At 44.3% G+C, this 22,247-nt stretch overlaps 1 protein-coding gene across 2 annotated transcripts in view; it reads right to left on the bottom strand.

Moving 5' to 3' along the window:
- Positions 1-17,900, bottom strand: part of LOC137501863 (phospholipase B1, membrane-associated-like) — a 152,995-nt gene extending 135,095 nt beyond the window's left edge. For both annotated transcript variants that reach the window (XM_068228975.1, XM_068228976.1), the window contains exon 1: positions 17,809-17,900. The gene's annotated coding sequence lies outside the window, so the exon portion shown is untranslated. The remainder of the gene's footprint in view (positions 1-17,808) is intronic.
- Positions 17,901-22,247: the final 4,347 nt, after the last annotated feature.

Here is a 22,247-nt window from a genome sequence, read left to right as displayed (position 1 = left end):
TAGAGATCTTTTACCTGCCGACATTGTACGACAGGGAATGTCGCAAGGGCCGCCCTTCAAACATCTCACTACCTCTGCCGGGTTTGAACCCGCTATCTTTTGATCCGGAGGTCGACACTCTATCACTGGTCCACAGACGCTGCTTCTCAGATCGTAAATAAGATATGTTTTGAAAAAATGTCCTGTCTCATGGTGTTAAATGGGAGTTAAGACACAAAGGCAAATATTAATTCCTCCAAAACCGTTTGATGTACGAAGCCGAAATTTCACATGATGGTCGCTTCAATGCCTTAGAAGTTGAATAAGACATAGTTTGAAAAAATCAATTCATCAGAGAGTTCGCTTATCTGGTGTATGGCTTTTAGTGGCGGGAGCGTTCCGCTCGCCTGGTGCAGGTATTTCTACTTGACGGTCGTCGGCGACCTGCGCTTCTGGGAATGAGATCATGGTGATGCATGATAATGAGATAGGGAGGGATTGAAAGCCGATGTCAGCACGTAGCCTACTGGTGTCGAATACCATCAGATGGTGTGTTCTATGCTTAAAGTCTTAACGATTTTATTTCACCGAGTTTCAAATGAGTTCGATTAGATCTAGATCACAGCGATAAGGAGATCCTCATAGAATAGTAAACCCACTGGGCCGATTGCAGAAACGATGGCTGGTTTTAAGCCTTAGATATCATCTAGCTAAACAACGTCTTAAACGAGCACGATCTTCCATTGCATAAACAATGTTCAATCGATGTTTAACTAGACATCGATTAAAGTTTCAATTTTGGTTTGAAAATGGAGACAGAAGTATATTTCATGTTACTCTTTGCTTGTCGCAACCAATGAAATTTGGCGGTGCGCGCGCCGAACGCCAGTCAGCTGTTCGTCTTCCTACACATTACTCAAATATGGCTGAGCACAACTTGCCCACAGATAAGAGTATCGCTTTCGGTGGAAATTAAATCTCATAACTGATAATATTATGGACTCTAAAGTGACACGCCACCGTACGGGGAAGTGTAGCTTTCATTATAGCGTTGTTACAGCGAGTGTAATCTACTCATAAATACTGTAGCTTCTACGAAGGGAAGATGAAGCAATAGTAATGTGTAACCGAGTGTGTTGTACGGGCCATACAGAGGTTTTTGCATTCTGGAGATCGTAGGTTCGAAACGCATCATCGGCAGCCGTGAAGATTGTTTTCCGTAGTTTCCCTATTTTTACACCAGGCAAATACTAGGGCTGTTATTATGGCCAAGGCTCTTCTTCCCTAGTCCTCTTTAAACAATTATCACCACCACTTGCTTTTTCCTATCTGATAGTTGCCGAAAACTTATAAAATTATATATACAATAAAAAAACCCATACAACGTACTTTTTAGTTTTTACTATTATGTGTGTTTAGTTGGCAGTAAATATAAGTGAATCCCTCCCGGTTGATGTATGTGACAGCCCTCTGACGATCGGGACACGTAATTCTGATATGTAGTCGAAGTGACCTATAATTCCATGGAAATTACCCCATGTATATAATAAAATATATCGGTTGCCAAGAATTGTATTCAAGTTGACAGTTACCGGACTGTCACTTTATCAGCCTCAAGAAACAAGTCTCTCGAAAAGCGAAACATTTTATGATGTATCTCCCCGTGCATGTCAAACGAATTGCTGCGATTTAGCAGCGGGCGACCCACAGAGAGGCCGTCGGACTAACCTTTCTTCCCGGAATCGTCTCAATATGATAATACAAATTACATGTTTCATGGTACATAACCTCTGATTGTGATTCACTCCTCTCATTTGAGGTTAAACAGTGCTCTCGGCAGTGTTTAAACATGACCGGTTGAACATCGGTTTTAGACACTGTCTAAGTGATAAAGAACGTCTCTGCAATGCGGCAGCCATACTTAGGCATTGTTTAACCGTAGACATCGTCTAAATACCGTTTCTGCAATCGGTCCCCTGTCTTTCAAAATCTTGCCTAGCTGTACACAGGTTTCAGTTAATTTGCTTTTACACCTTCAACCACGACACTAAGGTGTCTTTGCGATTCTCCTGTGGGTGTGGGCAGTAAAATAACACCCAACCTAACACAGAATACCAATAAAAACCTTCGATCCTTTGAGATGTTGTGCTATCGATACCTGCTCACAATATCGTGGGTTGACAGAACACTGAAGTACTCTAACGCTCAACAAAGAGATAGAGGTCATGCAAAAAATCAAAAAGTACTTGAGTACTTTGACCACATGAAATGAAATGAAATGAAATGGCGTATGGCTTTTAATGCCGGGATGTGTCCGAGGACATGTTCGGCTTGCCAGGTGAGTGCAGGTCTTTTGATTTGACTCCCGTAGACGACCTGCGCGTAGTGATGAGGATGAAATGATGATGAAGACAACACATACCCCCGTGCCAGCTAAATTAACCAAAGATGGTTAAAATTCCCAACCCTGCCGGGAATCGAACCCGGGACCCTTGTGACCAAAGGCCAGTACGGTAACCATTAAGCCATGGAGACGGACGCAGGGGCCTTATTCAGCATAGCAGGTGAGGCCGCCTGGGCGATGTACTGGTTCGCCTTCCCAATTGTATCCCAGATCCAACGTCTCAGGCTCCAGGACACTGCCCTCGATGCAGTAGAGGTGGGATCCCTTGCTGAGTCCAAGGGAAAAGCTAACCCTGGAGGGTAAACGGATTTAGAAAGAAATACTTTTTATGAGTCTTCAGAATGTTTGTTTCCCTCCTGTAAACGGTAGGTTTTCTTATGGAAGCATTAAAGTGTTTACGTAAAGCGGGAATTTGTTCGCGAACATAAAATTCCAGAGATGTTTGGCGCTCAACACTCTTATCGAATTCATCAAGCTTTTTCTTCTTCCGACAAGGACGACTTTTACCTAGGGCATGAATCACAGTTCCATCTTCTGTGACTTCTTCACGCTACATAGCGATATTACGCACAGTTCTTTCTCTTCTCTCCTTTCCCACAGCTTTCTGGAGAGGGATTATGGGACTTCTCCTAATAATAACGTTATTGTTTTTATGTTCCACTAACTACTTTTTGACGATTTTCGGAAACGCCGAGATGCCGGAATTTTGTCGCGCAGGAGTTCTTCTACGTTCCAGTAATTCTACCGACAAGAAGCTGACGTACTTGAGCACATTCAAATACCACCTGATTAAGCTAGGATCGAACCTGGCAAGTTGGGGTCAGAAGGCCAGCGCCTCAATCGTCTGAGCCACTCAGCCCGGCAGAGACCTCTCATCTTCTCCTCTTTACAAAACTGTACATCATAACTTTCTACTCTGAGACTGGAGCACTTCGAAGGATTTCTTATGGGGCGTCTGCGTTCTAAATACTGTACAATGCAACGACATGTCCGATTTTGTATATTTTTTTCGAATGTTTACAAACTCTCTAATAGAGAATAGCAACACTTCATCCAATATACGACCGAGCTTAGTGCTAGTGGCTCAACGATACACGCGGGTAGACCGTACCGCGCGCTCTATTTCAACCCACTGCGCCACACACAACTGTAAGTGCTCCAGGGGCTCTGAACTCTGGAGCGTAGGATGGCGACCACGGGGCCCTTAGCTGAGTCCTGGCATTGCTTCCACTTACTTGTGCCAGGGTCCTCACTTTCATCTGTCCTATCCGACCTTCCTTGGTCAACTCTTTTTCTTTTCCGACCCCAACGGTACTAGATTCCCGCGGCCTAGGGGGTCTTTAATTTTCACCCCCTTCGTGGCCTTTGTCTTCCTTTGGCCGATATCTTCATTTTTCGAAGTGTCGGATCCCTTACATTTTTTCCCCTCAGATTAGTGTTATATAGAGGATGGTTGCCTTAGTTGTACTTCCTCTTAAAACAATAATCACCACCATCACCACCACAACTGTAAGGCCGGGCGTAATTTGCGACCCCAGGGCGGCGCAGGGGGAGCGAAAGTTGAGGTGACAGTTCTACTACTAAAATGTTTTCATTCCTCCCCTGAAGGGGGAGGCGGCCTGTTTAGACGGTGACGCCGTCTCTCAGGCCAGGAGATTTGTTTCGGTGGAGCAGATGCTCGGAGAAGGTGAGGGGGTTGGCGGCCGTTGCCTATACGAGGAACTGTCCCGGCAGTCGCCTTAGTGCAGGAGAATGGAAAACCACAGAAAACCATTCTCAGGAAAGCCGACGGTTGGGGCCAGTCGTGAGGTCCAGCCCTGTCCCGTCTCCCGAATGCAGAGGCGTAGGCCACTCCTCCTCTGCTCGGTTGGCCGGTCGGAGTGCAGAGCTGTTGCACCACGGACCAGCCATGGCCACTTACGGGCCGAGACCCACTCTGCATCTACCGACCGGCAGTTCTATCATCACTGCGAGTGACTTTGCGTCGATAATGTGCGCGACGATTCCAAAGCATATATAAGTTTTACTTACTTCAGAATCTGATTCCGATGATAATCTGGGAGACCAAATAGATGCAATGAAAAGCTTCCGAAAAGCAGTTAAAAAAATGAAAGGCACATGAAGAATTCATCCTTAATCATCTAATGGATAATTTAAGAACCTATTGCCGTGTAAGCCGTGAACAGTTTTCTGAATTGCATGGATTCATCAAGGAGTCAATAGATGCTGGAGGGTGCCATACGTCAAGGCCTAGCGGAACTGAAGAAAAACTAGCAGTATTTTAAGGCAAGGAATGTAATTATTTCCTCCTACAAGTTAAATTTTTTTTAATGCAGGAATGAAATTTTGCTTCAAAAGAATAAATACACGATTAGTTATTTACGCAAATTTTTTACTATGAAAACTGTAAATACGAACAGCTGAAATTTGATTTTCATGTAGTTAGGATGTGAAGTGACATATAAACGTTCTCTCTCTTGAAGTGCTTCGATGAGTTTCTCCTCCATCGTGGACTTCTTCGGAAAACAAAACTTTTCATTCCACGCAGGTCGAATGCGGCACGAGCACAGATCTCCGCAGCTCACGGACGTGCTGAAACTGAGTCACTTCACCCTGTGTTTGTTTGAACATTCGCTGTTGTATTCATTTCATTGTTTCACGGAAACTCGCAGTGAGTCATCTCACCAAACTGCGTCTCAACTTGCGCCCGGCCTTAGTTTGCTCGAATCACGCCGGCAAACTCATGCAACGAGTAGTGTATTGAGTCCGATGACATAATAAACAAGGTCGTGGCTGGGCGCACTCAGCAGAATGCGCTGTGATGTGATACGTTAAATTAATTTAAAAAATAGGTATGATAAATTTCATTTTTATAGATTTTGTTTTTATAGAGATTTAGAATTATACTCAAATTGTTTCCATTCATGCTCATCATGAGTGTTTGGAATGTAATTAGACGGAAAAGGGCTTACAAAATAACCACTGCCTCGGGGTGAAAAATGTCGATAAATGGCCCTGATTACAGCACTGGGGATTATTATATACTGTATAGTAGGAATAAAGGCAGTTAATCAACTAAATACATCTTGAAATCCGTCCGCCGTAGCGTATTGGTTAGCAATATTAGCTGCCGTCCTCAGAGGGCCGGGTCCGATTCCCGGTACTGCCAGAAATTTAAGAATGGCAGGAGGGCTGATACATAGGGGTGAACCTGAAAAGATCTGCGTCACCTCAGGATGAGGATTTACTTTACTATCTCGAATAAACGCTGTTTATCAGCTGTGTTGTCATCCTGAAGATGAGAAGGCTTGCGAAGCTTATTGTCGAGGAATGACAACGCTTGCATGTCGAAACGTGTTGCAGGGAGAAGGTAAATGAAATAGGCAGCGTGAAAGCCGTGTTACAGACTTTACGAAGAATGAAAACTGCCGTTTAGTTTCGCACCCACTCGTCTCTATGGAATGTTTCTCAAAGTGAAAGCATCGCAGTAAGCAAGAGTTCAAGGCACGATGCTGTATAAGGCAATACTGACATAATCAGGAAGGTGTTTTTCAAGTTTTACGGGTTCTTGCAATGTGTTTAAGTAACGATCCCTGGTTTTGACAAGATTGCATAAAGCAGTTGAAACTAGCTTTTGTGCAATGACAACACACCGAGCCTGTAACGATCCAGTATTCCACATGCACCGAGCGAGTTGGCCGTGCGGTTAGGGGCGCGCAGCTGTGAGCTTGCATTCTGGAGATAGTGGGTTCGAATCCGACAGTCGGCAGCCCTGAAGGTGGTTTTCCGTGGTTTCCTATTTTCACACCTTAATAAAGGCCACGACCACTTCCTTCTCACTCCTAACCCTTTCCTTTCCCATCGTCGCCATAAGACATATCTGCGTTGGTGCGACGTAAGTCATTAGTATTCCATACGTGCGCACATACATACATCTTCATTTTAGACTGTTATGCCTTTCAGCGTTCAGTCTGCAAGCCTCTGTGAATCAATTAAGCACCTCCATGATCTTCCACTTGCAACTAGCTCTGTAGCCTCGTTTAGTGCCCCGCCTCTTATCATTTGTGATATCTGACGCCATCTCTTTTCAGTTTCCGCCCGGTTAATTTATAACTGTTAAGTTCTATAGAATTGTATTTTAATTTCATTTCTTTCTTTCTTTCTTAATGTTTACGCTCCGGGGCTGGTTTTTCCCTCGGACTCAGCGAGGGACCTAATCTCTAACGCCTCGAGGGCAGTGTCCTGGAGCATGAGACTTTGGGTCAGGGATACAACTGGGCAGGAGGACCAATGCCTCGCCCTGGAGGCCTCACCTGTTATGCTGAACGGGAACTTGTGGAGGAAGGAAATATTGTAAAGGATACACAAGGAAGAGAGAAGGAAACGATCATGGCCTTAAGTTAGGTACCATCCCGGCATTTGTCTGGAGGAGAAGTGGGAAACCACGGAAAACCACTTCCAGGATGGCTTAGGTGGGAATCGAACCCACTTCTACTCAGTTGACCTCCCGAGGCTGACTGGAGCCCGTTCCAGCCCTCGTACCACTTTTAAAATTTCGTGGCAGAGCCGGGAATCGGACCCGGGCCTCCGAGGGTGGCAGCCAATCACACTAACCACTACCCCACAGAGGCGGACTTAATTTAATTTAATTAAGTTGTTTCTTTTTCAGATTGTTTAGAAATTTATTTATTCCAAATTAGTTTCAGTAGACTGAAGAACCAAACAGTTATACAAAATCAGCTTTTATCATTAAAACATTAAAAGCTGAGTCGAATCATAATCGCCTTGGTATCCCTCTATTTATTTTACTCTCCATGGCCGAGGCCATTATTCTTCTAGATGACCTAAATTCATCCATTACCATTGCTTGTCCCCACCACTCAAGCCGGTTTACGCGTACAGTTTCATCCATCGTGCTGTTTCTAACTTAGCCTTTATCTACTCATTCCGAGTACCCTCTTGTAATTTTTTCCACCCGAATGCATGAGCAATCACTCTCGCTACTTTTGTGCTTGTTACTTCTAACAACTCGCCTGGTGCCATTTCAAATGCAGTAACTTTCGCACCTGTCTCTTGGTCCAGGCCAGAGTAAACTGTACATTCCACCTTTACTGATCGAGGAGCACATCGTGAAGGAATGCACCCTAAGGATGTCATCAAAGACCTCGAAATTTTAGGTGCTAAAATGTTGTTTTAGGTGCCTAAAATACGCTCTCAAATATGAAAAAATAGGTTCTAAAATATACTTTAGGCAGCTTCATTTTTACATGTTAAAGGTATCAATTAAAGTATCATTTTTACTTTGCTAAATTTATAATAATTCGTTTGGAGAAAATATAAGACAAATGGTCACTCACCTCTTTGCTGGAAATGTCACATAAATTTTACAATCCCGTGTAAAATAGGGAAACTCCTGTAACCACTGTTTAATTAAAGACGACCTGGAAGCTGACACTTTCGGCATCAGTCATATACTGCCGAAACGGAAACAATGAAATATTTTAACAGCATTGAAATGAAGAGTTTTGTTTCGAGCTGGTCAATGCACAGTGTCTCCCGCCTCGTGACACTCAGACTATGACGTGTTTACTGCGGGAGGTCCTTCAGCACTTCTGGGGAGCGTGGTTTAAGATTTCGTTTGTAAAGTATTTCAAGAGTATACTGTTCAATATACTGAAAAAGAGTCAGCAAATATTTTAGTGTCTCGGAGTAAATTAAAAGTATTTTTAATCAGTTTAGGGATAAGAAAAGAAATTATATGAATATTAGGAAATTTACAGTAGATATTAACGTAAATTTTGATATTTTTAGGCACTGTAGGACCACCATTTCTAACCTTATAAAGAAATGAAATTTGTAAATACAGCTTATTTTTTAAATTTTTCTTCAGGAACAAAATAGGTTTTTGCCTAAATTCCGAGGACTAATCACCAACGCTACATCTTACTTCTCGGACCGGCTGCAACAACTGGACATTGACCTATGACAAGATTAAGTGAATGCTACCGACATTTTTGTCTTTGTCTACAACATACTCTCACAGGTAATAATTAATTATCGTTGCTTTGCCATAGCCAAATAAATAAATAAATAAATAAATAAATAAATAAATAAATAAATAAATAAATAAATAAATAAATAAATAAATAAATAAATAAATAAATAAATAAATAAATAAATAAATAAATGCCGAAGTCCCTGTCTAATCCATGGCTGTGACAATATGGACGCTGCTGAGTTATGGATGGGGCTGAGTAATGCCATTCAGAGCACGACTATTGCGTCTGGATGTTATGAAAAGTATTATTCATAAGATCAGTAGAACTACAATATCCCTTTCTGGCCTAATGAGGAAAGCAATGGCCAACTACTTCTTTCCTCACCTTGCTTAGTACGCCTCAGTTTGGCGCCGCCATCGGTTTTACCTCAAGTGGTGCGTTTTGACGGTCCAACCAGCCTCTGGGCAGATGACCTAACAGACAGACTTCTAAGATGAATAACATATCCTGAGTCCACTCATCTTTCACTCACGTACAACAAAGTCGGTCTGAAAACAAACGGGTGTTGTTGCAAGATGATTCAATTTTATTTACAAGGAGACCTTGTCACTCTGTCCCTACTACTACACAAATTTTCATTCCATCCCTGAAGGGGACGTTGGGCCTCCTAGAAGGTAACGTCTCTCTCAGGTCAGGGAGATTTAATTCGGTGAAGATGGGAAGGTTGGCAGCCGTGAACAATACTAGGAACTGCCCCGTCATTCGCCTTAGTGCAGGAGAATGGGAAACTTCGGAAAACCATTCTCAGGTTGTAGAGCTGTATGCACCGGTGAAGCTCACTCTGCTGGGTTGGTCGGTCGGAATGCAGAGCTGTAGACCCATGGATCAGCCGTGTTCATTGTGTTTAAGTAACGTTTGTAGTTGCTGATCTATAAAATTAAAATTTTACTAAATTTAAGCCATTATCTTATTTACCCCGCTTGGTGCCGACAGTCGTTAAGCGGAAAACCACTGTGGTTAGCCGGTTCGAGTCCCATGGTCGAAAAAATTTCACCATCAGAATGTTGCCCGGCAGGGTAGTAGAAGTGATTATATACAATTTCTAATAGCTAGGTTGCGTGCCAAAAGCCTGGATTCAATTTCAAACCTCTCCGCAGTGTTCAAATAGTGTGAGGAAATAATGACGCTGTTGATGGTGATTTGTCTATCGGATGGAGGCGTTAAACCTTTAACAGACACCTCGGTGATATTCGAAGGGAGAAGCCTATGTGCCGGCACCGAGTTTCACCCTCTCCCTTCTTACTGTCATATACTGTATATCACGTAATTCATTACATCTCATTAACTCCTCTGATAAGGTTGACGTCAGGAAGGGCATTCGGTCGTAACAATTCGCTGCCAAGATCATACCGGATCCCATATAGAAACGGGATAACGTTTGGACAACATACGTACATACAACATACATACATCCATACTGTTATGAATAAAACTACGTCCGTTTCACTATTCTAATTTATTTCAGGGTGACCCAATAAATGCACACACACACACACGCATATATATATATATATACACACAATTTTAATTAACCATTAATGACCACACTCATTAATTGCTATCTGTTTACAAGTCTCTCTTCCTTCTGGTGCAGCAGGCGGTCCAGCCCTTTGCTATTACGTCGGAATGGCTGATCCTTACTTTCACTTCCCCAAGTCCAGTCACTTCGTACAGCAGCTTTATGTAGACCACTGGTTTTGAATAGAGGGCTACGGGATACACAACACACGATTTAATTTAATTTCGTGTGGCTATTTCTAGCCGAGTGCAGCCCTTGTAAGTCAGACCCTCCGATGAGGGTGGGCGGCATCTGCCATGTGTAGGTAACTGCGTGTTATTGTGGTGGAGGATACTGTTAGTGTGGTATGTGTGTGTTACAGGGATGTTGGGGACAGACAAACACCCTGCCCCGAGCCATTGGAATTAACCAATGGAGGTTAAAATCCCCGACCCGGCTGGGAATTGAACCTGGGACCCTCTGAACCGAAGGCCAGTACGCTGACCATTCAGCCAACGAGTCGGACACAACACACGGTGACTGTTCCTTGGTTCCATCAATTCACACAGTCTCATGCAGTGAGCAACTAAACAGCAACTGGTCAGTGAATATTAACACAGGTCCAATTATCGTCACATTCACGACAGCGGCTTCCCTCACTGACTCACGACAATCATCAGTCTACAGAAATACACAAAAACAAAGTACTATCAGGTAGTACACAGTCGTCTGTCCAGCCACTCGCAGGACACTCCGACACCACAACAACAGCTCCTCCTTCAGACCTCAGTGGGACACTAGTGACAACCAAAACCTCTGTCCCCCTCAGCCCAGCCACCGAACCCCAACACACTGAGTCTCACACTGACTCCACCACGGAGTCCAACACCGACTCCGAGTTCAGCACCACACTGACTACACCACGAAGCCCAATACTGACTGAACGTCCGCGGCTAGCCTTCCTTTTTATAGTTTCGGGTGATGTGAACCAGAATATTCGCAAGGTGGCTAGAGGCGGAACATTCCCGTTGAATCTCTAAGATGCTCACAGGTAAGCCAGCCGACGAGAACAACACACGGCTGGGAGCTCCCTAGTCGGCTGACTTACCAGTCCCTTCCAAGAAGTACCGAAAGGGGGTACGACAGGGCTGGCACGTAACAATACGTACATACTACTTCAGACTGAAAATCAGACGAAGTGAAACAAAACCTAATTTACTTTCTCTCTTAACATACTGGGCGAGTCTCTCCACTACGGCAAGGTAACTGGGGCGATGCTAAGGAAGATAGTAAACCAAGAAGTATGTTCCAATACATATTTAAAAAAAATATGCTTTATATCGTACCGGCACAGGTAGGTCTTACGGCGACGATGGGATAGGAAAGGGCTAGGAGTGGGAAGGAATCAACCGTGGACTTGATTAAAGTACAGCCCCAGATTTTGCGTTGTGTGAAAATGGAACACCACGGTACGCCATCCTGTGGGCTGCCGAGGGTTTCGAACTGTTCAAATACTCTGTTACTTTTGTTAATTACATTTGATCGAAGTTGTAGGAGAAAGTGCACCGTGTTTGTTGCCTTTAGCAAGTGAAACAGGTCTAGTCAACATTGATCACAGCAAAAGCTGCCGCTACATATTTTCTCGCCCGGCCCAGCGTTTACTCTGTCACAGGAGGCGAGCTTATCAATAGTCTGCCCGCAGGTTACAGAACAAAAAGTTCTCGGGCGCACTTGCTATTCATACTTACGTTTAAATTACGTATTTTATGAATGTTACAAAGAACTGACAGTTGATGTAGCGTCAGCAGGCCTGGATGCGCGACTACTGTCGTAACATAAAGAGTTATGGTACAAAATCGGTAGTGGATTGGATTACACTTTGGCATTGCTATTTTCCTTATCATTTCACGAATAAAATTCTTGCATTCTTTTTTATAGAGGAGAGAATCGTTCTTTCTTTCTTTCTTTCTTTCTTTTTTCCTTCTTAATCCGTTTTCTGTTCAGGATTAGCTTTTCCCTCGGACTCAACGAGGGATCCCACCTCTACCGCCTCAAGGGCAGTGTCCTGGAGCTTCAGACATTTGGTTGGAGATACTATTGGGGAGAACAACCAGTCCCCATCCGAGGCGGCCTCAGCTGCTCTGCCGAACACGAGCCTTTCGGGGGATGAGATTGGAAGAAATAGATAAGCAAGAAGGAAGGAAGGAAGGAAGGAAGGAAGGAAGGAAGGAAGGAAGCGGCTGTGGCCTTAAGTTAGGTACCATCCCGGCATTTGCTTGGAGAAGAAGTGGGAAACCACGGAAAACCACGTCGAGGACTTCTGAGGTGGGAAACAGTTGACCTCCCGAGGCTGAGTTCTCGTCCAACTTTTCAAATTTAGTGGCAGAACCTGGAACCGATTTTATGATAGTACACTCATGTTCATAATAAACGGAACACCTTGAAAGAATAGAGATATGAAGTTCATATTCACAGGACATGTTCATTAGTATGTTCTGCAGAAACGATTAGCATTTCAGTCACCTAGATTCAGCATGTGTCCTGTTGCCTAGTAGGCACTGGGTCCTCCATGGGCACTGATAACTTGTTTCATGCGTGATGGCATCGACGCGTATAAGGCGCGAATGGTGTCCTGGGGTATAGCCATCCATGTTGTATTCACTTGGTTCCACAGTTCATTTTTGATAGTTGGCATTGGGTCACAGCGCCGCACTCGTCGTTTTACCATATCCCACACATTTTCGATTGGCGACAAGTCCGGTGATCGGGCGGGCCAGTGCAACAGTCTGACACCCTGTGACAACAAGAAGGCAACATGTGGTCGCGCATTGTCCTGCTGAAATACGGAGTCTGGGGTGTCATGCAGAAAAGGTATGGCTACGGGTCGTAGGATGTTATTCACATAGGTCAAACGTGTCACAGCGCCCTGGGCACGCACCAGCTGTTATTCGTGGTTTTACCCAATAGCACCTCACACCATAAGGCCTTGAGTTGGCGCTGTTTGTCATGTGAGATTGCAGTCAATATGATGTATCTCGCCCTGTGTGCGGCGAACCAAAATGTCGCCATCATTTTCAAACAAACAGAACCTGGATTCGTCCGAAAACTCTATCTGCTGCCGTTCCTGTCCCCAGTGACGTCGTTCCGTACACCATTGCATTCTAGTATGTTTATGCACATTAGTCAAAGGTAGGCGAAGAAGTGGACGACGCGCCGGTAACCCAGACCGTAATAAACGCCGACGGACTGTCACTCCTGATAGTGTACGATGTGTTACACTGTTCCACTGTTGCGCCAGAGCCGAGGAGGAGGCAAATCTGTCCTGCAATGCCTTTCGGATGAGGTGTCGATCTTCTACGGGGATGGTCTGGGTGGTGCGACCAGACCCATCTCGTCGTGTTATACGGCCTTCTCTGAACCATTCTGTACACACCCGTTGCACTGCCGACACACTTCGTCCCACACGAGCAGCAATTTCCCGGATGGATGCATCACGTTCTCTCATGCCAATAATGCGCCCTCTTTCAAACTCACTCATTTGACGGCAGAGTTCTCACATACGTCTGCGAGGCATCCTCCACGTCTGCTTAAGTCACACTGATCCATTACCTTCTGTTTATGGCGACAACGAGAGCCGAAGGCCCATTTTACCAGTCGGTGGTGGTGCGCCGACATATCGATGTGGATCTTGAACCGGAGGGCCGACAAGGTTCAAATGCTAATCATTTCTTCAGAACATACTAATGCACATGTCCTGTGAATATGAATTTCCTATCTCTAGTCTTTCAAGGTGTTCTGGTTTTTATGATCATGAGTGTATTCATTTCACAGGACTGTTGTGATAGGCTTTGTAATTGTGTGTACCGAACGACATTGAAGTACAGTACTTTAGGATCTATTACTGAAATAAATGTCATCCTCCGTAGCGTAACGGTTAGTTTTATTAGCTGCCGTCCACGCGGTTCGATTCCCGGTACTACCAGAAATTTGAGAATGACAGGGGGGCTGGAATATGGTTGAAATTGTACATGCGGCTCACCTCCATTGTGGGTGTGTCTGAAAAAACCTGCACCACCTCAGGATGAGGACACGAGTTTACTTTACTTTACTGAAATACATTTCTAATAAATTCAGCCGCTGAGCAGAAAGAAACGGTGAAGAGAAATATTTCAAAGTCACAACAACCAAGTAGCATTTAAATACAAACTCACCCGAAGACATACAGTCTCGTGCCAGCCATCTTGACATTACTGAATGTTTACCCCAGCGGTCTAGGGGTTGCAAACCTGCCTCTCACGTGGAGGCTCCAGATTCGATTCCCAGCCAAGCCAGCGATTTTTACCTACATCTGAGGGTTGATTCAGGGGCCACTTGGCCTACGTAAGAACAATTGATGAACTGCTTAGGTATGTGCAGTAAATTATCCCTGGTAAGTATATACCCCCGTCCGCCTCTGTGGTGTAGTGGTTAGTGTGATTAGATGCCAAACCCGGAGGCCCGGATTCGATTCCAGACTCTGCCACGAAATTAGAAAAGTGGTCCGAGGGCTGGAACGGGGTCAACTCAGCCTCGGGAGGACAACTGAATAGAGGGCGTTCGAATCCCATCTTAACCATCCTCGAAGTGGTTTTCACCGGCGAGTTGGCCGTGCGGTTAGGGGCACGCAGCTGTGAGCTTGCATCCGCGAGATAGTGGGCTCGAGCCCCACTATCGGCAGCCCTGAAGATGGTTTTCCGTGGTTTCCCATTTTCATACCAGGCAAATGTTTGGGGTGTACCTTAATTAAGACCACGACCGCTTCCTTCCCACTATAACATCATCGCCATAAGACCTATCTGTGTCGGTGCGACGTAAAGCCAATTCTAAAAAAAGGGAAGTGGTTTCCCGTGGTTTCCCACTTCTCCAGGCAAATGCCGGGATGGTACCTAACTTAAGGCCACGGCAGCTTCCTTCCCACTTCCTTGTCTATCCCTTCCGATCTTCCCCCCAACATAAAGCTCCTGTTCAGCATAGCAGATGAGGCCCCTGGGCGAGGTACTTCTCCCCAGTTGTATCACCCGACCCAAAGTCTCACGCACCAGGACACTGCCCTTGAAGTGGTAGAGATGGGATACCTCGCTGAGTCCGGGAGAAAAACCAACGTTGGATGGTAAATGGATTAAGAACGAAAGAAAGGAAAGAAAAAAGTATACAGTATATCCCAGTATTATGAGCTTCTGTTGGCTACTCGGACCAAAATTGAATACAAGATATAATAATTTTATCATAAGGGTGGATAGACTCAATGAACTCTATTTGTATTATTCAGTGGCATGAATCGATAAACTGGCCGCACAGTGAAGGGGTAGCATGCCTGCCACTTACCCGGACGCCCCAGGTTCGATTCCCGGCCAGGTCATGGATTTTTACCTGGTTCTGAGGGCCGATTCGAGGTCCCCTCAGCCTACGTGATTAGAATTGAGGAGCTATCTGACGGTGAGACGGTGGCCGGTCTAGAAAGCCAAGAATAAAGGCCGAGAGGATTCGTCGTGCCGACGATCTGCAGGCCTTCGGACTGAACATCGGTTACTTGGTAGGCCAAGGCCCTTCGGGGCTGTTGCGTCATAGGGTTTGGTTTGGTTTATATCTCATATACGGATACTTAGCGCTTGAAAGATAATAAAATGAAACCAGTTGGAATTTGATTTCCGGGGCACTTTAGCAAAACAAGTTGATTGGCAACTTTAATGCCGGATCAAGATGATAATCTCGGCCACCAATTAGAGAGAAAAAATCAATGAAGAAACCAGTTACGGAGTACCGGTAATCCAGAAGACAGGTTTAGTCTTAGGTTATGTAGGCGATTAATTATGCCTGCTCGTGGCACATGGAGGTGATGTGTCTATCGTGCTGTACCACAAGGGACCAACAAGAGTTTAGGAATCTCACCAGCCAGAAAGTTGCTTTCTACAAAACGAGTTGGCCATGTGGTTGGAATCGCGCAGCTGTGAGCTTGCATTCGGGAGACAGTGGGTTCGAACCCCACTGTCGGCAGCCCTGAAAATGGTTTTCCGTGGTTTACCATTTTCAAACCAGGCCAATGCTGGACTTGTACCATAATGAAGGCCTAGTTCACTTCCATCCCACTCCTAGCCCTTTGATATCTCATCGTCGGCGTAAGACCTATCTATGTCGGTGCTACGTAAAGGAAATCGTGGTGATGAGAAGATGCCTTCTACAAATCTTATTCTCGTTTATATCAGATCTAAGAGTGTTTATGTTTCATAATAATCTATTGACTCTTAAAATCTGAAGAATTCGGAAGTGCTTATAATTTTTTTTCCGAAATTTGATTTAGAATCGGTTTTATGTAGGCTACTATGTCCAACCCTTGTCCCCTTTCTTTACGGGTATGGGTATGAAGTGAGATGCATCTTTTTAGCGATGTTCTGCGACCAGATGTCCTTCCTCATTTATAATAATAATAATAATAATAATAATAATAATAATAATAATAATAATAATAATAATAATATAAAACTAATCTGGCGTACATATTTCTTATTATTCTTATTATTTCTGATATTTTCCAATTACCTGGAGTTTTAACGTTTGAGTGGGTTCGGTGTAGGTTTACAGCCGGACGCCGTTCCTGACGCCAACCCTATGAATTCACTATTGCATGTTTCCATATTGATTTGCAATGTGATGTGTGTATTCGAAGATGTGTATTAAGACGAACTTAAACACTCATTCCTTGAGCGAGAAGAGTTAATTAGAAGCGATTAAAATTGTCGGCCCGGCATCGAACCCCATGCCTTTTTAACCAGAAATCTAGAAAACTTGGAGGAGACTGTTGCAGTGTACTGCAAAGGAAATTATGGACAGGAAAAGTAGGATGTGCAGTGTAAAATGGAAGAGGAACGAGTATTTAAGCGAGTTTCCTCATGTTTCTGGGTTTTGATACGCTTTTCTTACAATCTTACTAATTTATTTATCATGTGTATTAATTAACACACTGTGTCTTATCTAGGAGACGTGTGCATATTGTTTTAACAGTGAACACTGATACGTCTCACAAACTATGCCCGGATTGTCTGTTCTAGTTGACCAGCCGCAGCTGTAATTAGTGTGATTTTTGTTTTTATTGAGATGTTTATTCATGATCATGATTTTTATGTATTGGTGTGGGTGAATGGCGTGTGCCTAATAAAGGAATGTTACGTTCCCATTTCATTTTCTTTCTTAATCTGTTTACCCTCCAGGGTTGGCTTTTCCCTCGGACTCAGCGAGGGATCCCAACTCTACCGCCTCAAGAGCAGTGTCCTGGAGCTTCATACTCTGGGTCGGGGGATACAACTGGGGAGGATGACCAGTACCTCGCCCAGGCGGCCTCACCTGCTATTACCATTTCATAGAAGTGTTTAATAGCATGAAAATAAGTGCATATTTCTCCACTTTTTGCACCATAGTTGCATGCTTATATTGGTGATGTATAAAGGATATAAACCCAATGTCTACTTATTATATATTCACGTTTAGAAATAAATTGAGAATCTTTCTTGCGAGAACCACTTAAGTAATTTTTATATTTTTTTTTATTACAAATTTTGTTAAAATTTCTTGTTAGAATTTCCTGTTCGTGCTACAGTATAAAACCGTGCAAAAACATTTAATTCACGATGAATTTGCTTTTTAAGACGCGCGAGCACGTCATTCTAACAATAATTTTTAACACGAAAACAAAAAAGTCTTAAACATGACTTAATGGTGTTTGCAAGAAAGCTTCTCAATTTTCAAGAAACAGTTTTCTATAAACATTATAATTAATCACTGAAAGCGTTAATTAAACCGAGTGAAATGGGAGCTGTGAATAACAAGAGTCTTACCTTGATAAACAATATCCCCTAAGTCACCCAGCTGCAAGTGGGTTAAGACCGTCCTCCAGTTCGCACTAGACCTGACTATTGCTCACTACCTGGCTCCCGCTGCAGAAACACGCTGTTACTGCCTAACTCTTCAACCGCAGTGTCGTGAGCACATTGGAAGGGGCACGGTTAGCTAGTAAGTGGGAGATATTATTGCTACTGTAAAGTACCTGCTAATGATATCGTGTGTTGTTCCACATCAATCAGTGTGGTAATCCAATCAGACAAGAACGTTGTTACTAGGAATCTTCAGGTGTGCCTGGGTGTTTACTGCAGTCGCAATATCCCAGGGCAGAGGTCTCCAGCGTAAACACTTTATCCAGTCCATCACTTACCGTAATTCTAATTAAATCTTCTTATTATTATTCTCCTACCACTTTTCCCACACCTGTGGGGTCGTCGATGCGAACTGTGTCACACATATGTGAATTTGGCCCTGTTTTACGACCGGATGCCCTTCAACCATATATGGAGGGATATAATCACTATTGCATGTTCCTGTAGTGTTGGTAATGTAGTGTGTTGTGTTGTGTTGTGTGAATATGAAAAGGAAAGTGTTGGGGCAAACACAAACGCCCAGGCACCGGTCAAGAAGAATTAATCAGATGCGATTACAATCCCTGACCCAGCCGGGAATCGAACAACAGACCCTCTGAACCGAAGGTGTCTGCGCTGACCATTCAGCCAATGAATCAAATTCCCAGTTATATTAGAAGAGAAAGAATCCTTGGCTGAATGGTCAGCTTATTAGACTTCGGTTTAGAGGGCCAGACCAGGGAATTTCACGTGTGCAGTTAATTCCTATTGCTAAGTGAGTGGGTATTTGTGTTGGTCTCCGTATTCATCTCACCATCTCCCTCTGTGGATCAGTGGTTAGAGTGTCGTGGTCTGGATCCCAAGATCACGAGTTCAAACCCAAGTCGAAGAAACCGGATTTGTGAAGGCCAGAAAAAAAATGTTCATTCGGCACTCCTCGTCATGTGATATCGGATTTTAACAGATCTCTGGTGACACATTTGGTTTTTAACCGACAAAATTAATAAATCGACCAGCAATGATCCGATGATCCATTTCTCTCCCATCTGCTAGGGTAGAATGGAAAGTGGAAATAGATACGCAGGTAACCTAGACGGCGTCAAATCAGGATGCTTTGCATTATTATTATTATTATTATTATTATTATTATTATTATTATTATTATTATTTATCTGTTTACCCTCCAGGCTCGGTTTTTCCCTTGGACTCAGGGAGGGATCCCACCTCTACCATCTCAAGGGCAATGTCCTGGAACTCCAGACCGTGGGTCGGGGTATACAACTAGGGAGGATGACCAGTTCCTCGCCCAGGCGGCCTCAACTGCTATGTTGAACAGGGACCTTGCGGGGAGATGGGAAGATTGGAAGGGATAGACATGGAAGAGGGAAGGAAGCGGCCGTGGCCTTAAGTTTGGTACCAAACCGGCATTTGCCTGGAGAAGAAGTGGGAAACCACGGAAAAACACTTCGAGTCTGGCTGAGGTAGGAATCGAACCCACCTCCACTCAGTTGACCTCTCGAGGCTGAGTTGACCCCGTTCCAGCCCTCGTACCACTTTTCAAATTTCGTGGCAGAGCCGGGAATCGAACCCGGGCCTCCGGGGTTGGCAACTAATCACACTAACCACTACACCACAGAGGCGGACATTATTATTATTATTATTGATAATTTTATTGTTTTTCTCGTCCCTCTAAATACTTTTAAGATTTTCAGACACGCCGAAGTGCCGTAGTTTTGTACTGCAGGAATTCGTTTACGTGCCAGTAAATCTACCAACACAAGGCTGACGTATTTAAGCACTTTGAAACATGAACGGACTGAGCCAGGATCGAAGCTGCCAAGTTGGGCTCAGAAAGCCAGCGCTCGACCGTCTGAGCTACTCAGCCCAATATTCTTCCACTTCTTCTTGTCTACACACAACACACTACACTACCAACCACCACAGTAACACGCCATAATGTTGACCTTCCTCTAAATGGGGTTGGCATCAGGAAGGTCATCTGGCCGTTAAACTGGGTCAAATATGCACGAAGTGACGAACAGTGATGGCAGGTATACTGATTTTCAGGAGTTCTCCTTCCTTTTTCAACCATATACTGATCAACTGCTGGGAACTCAAACTACTACTTTTTGAGGTATTATAGGATATTTTCTAAAAATAACTTCCGAGAAAAAAACTGCGGGGCAAAATTCCGGTACCTCGGCTTCTCAGAAAACCGTAATAGTACTTAGAGAGACATAAAGCAAATAAAGCAAACAACACATTTTATCGCCCCTACAGCTTTTCTCTATCCCAAAATGGAAAGTAGGACGAAATCCAGGGAATTAATAACGAATGGTAATTGTGTTACTTACCACTCACATTTGGTGCGGTAAGAGAAGCACAGCACAGTACTAAACTTTTGGAATAGTTATCAGGACTCCGTGACTCAGGTGGCAGTGCGCCGGCCTCTCACCGTTGGGTTCCGTGGTTCAAATTCAGGTGAATCCATATGAGATTTGTGTTGGACAAAGCGGAGGCGGGACAGGTTTTCTCCAGGTACTCCGACTTTCCCTGTCATATTCCATTCCAATAACACTCTCCAAATAACACTTCATCTGTCATTCATTAATAATTGCTCCAGAGGAGTGCGACAGGCTTCGGTAGCCGACACAATTCCTATCCTCACCGCTAGATGGGGGCTTCATTCATTCCATTCCTAATCCAGTCAAATGACTGGAAACAGGCTGTGGATTTTTAGTTATCAGGAAGAAAAAGTAGTCTATGGAGAAGCCAGACAAGACAGTGTTCCTTCTCTTGTCCAAGCTTATTTTATTCCTTTTGTGTTTTATCTCACTCCAATGTTGCAGTGGAGCGAGTTTTTTCCTGAGATCACTTAATGGAAACAAAAGCAAGAAAAGTCCATCTACAAAGACAGTAAGTGGACTGTTACACACTGAGAGACTTGTGACGAAGTAACATATCGAATTCAGCACCGAAGAAGGCTAGCAATAATATGTATGACAGCGAAGAAGACTAACTTGCTCGGGGTAGGCTGTCATTTACAACTATTCTTTATCCACCGCTGCTAGTTTAGCAGAAAGTGATCTCCTCAACAACAACAACTGGATTTTGTAAATAAAACTGTAAATTGTTCACAGTAGCGATTCTAAGCAGTTATTTTATTATTTGTAGTTACTATGCAGTAATGATTCAGTTATTTAAAATTTTAAATCTACAGCCAGTTTCCAGTCATTCGACCGGGTCAGGAATGGAATGAATGAAGTCCCCATCTAGCGGCGAGGATAGGAATTGTGCTGGCTGCCGAAGACTGTCGCACTGTCCGACTCGTTGGCTGAACGGTCAGCGTACTGGCCTTCGGTTCAGAGGATCCCGGGTTCGATTCCCGGCCGGGTCGGGGATTTTAACCTTAATTGGTTAATTCCAATGGCACGGGGGCTGGGTGTATGTGTTGTCTTCATCATCATTTCATCCTCATCACGACGCGCAGGTCGCCTACGGGAGTCAATTAGAAAAACCTGCACCTGGCGAGCCGAACCCGTCCTGCGATATCCCGGCACTAAAAGCCATACGCCATTTCATACTGTCGCACTCCTCTGGGGCAATGATTAATGGCTAACATATGAAATAAAATGATATTGGGGGTGTTGCTGGGATGAAAGATGACAGGGAAAACCGGAGTACCCGGAGAAAATCCTCCCCGTCCCGCCTACGCTTTGTCCAGCACAAATCTCATATGGAATGAACGGGATTTGAACCAAGGAACGCAGCTGTGAGGCCGGCGCGCTGAGCCTGAGCACAGAGGATTTAAGGATTCAGTTATATAAGTTACTATTTTTGTAGATTTTTTTTACTGCTGTTTGATTATCATCTTTCTCATCGTCATCGTCCATCACTTCATTACTGTAATTGGTATAGTTATAAGTAACTTCTATTCTTTCTTTCTTAACCTACTTACCCTCTAGGGTTGGTTTTTACCTCGGAATCAGCGAGGGATCCCACCTCTACCGTCTCAAGGGCAGTGTCCTGGAGCGTGAGACATTGGGTCGGGGGATACAACTCAGGAGGATGACCAGTACCTCGCCCAGGCGGCCTCACCTGCTATGTTGAGCAGCCTTGCGGGGGGATGGGAAGATAGGGAGGGATAGACAAGGAAGAGGGAAGGAAGCGGCCGTGGCCTTAAGTTAGGTACCATCCCGGCATTTGCCTGGAGGAGAAGTGGGAAACCACGGAAAACCACTTCCAGGTTGGCTGAGGTGGGAATCGAACCCACCTCTACTCAATTGACCTCCCGAGGCTGAGAGGACCCCGTTCCAGACCTCGTACCACTTTTCAAATTTCGTGGCAGAGCCGGGAATCGAACC

Source organism: Anabrus simplex, chromosome 8, assembly GCF_040414725.1.
Source record: "Anabrus simplex isolate iqAnaSimp1 chromosome 8, ASM4041472v1, whole genome shotgun sequence".
Classification (NCBI taxonomy): Eukaryota; Metazoa; Arthropoda; class Insecta; order Orthoptera; family Tettigoniidae; genus Anabrus; species Anabrus simplex.
The sequence above is the reverse complement of the archived record's forward strand: the minus strand, read 5'-3'. Positions and strand labels throughout refer to the sequence as shown.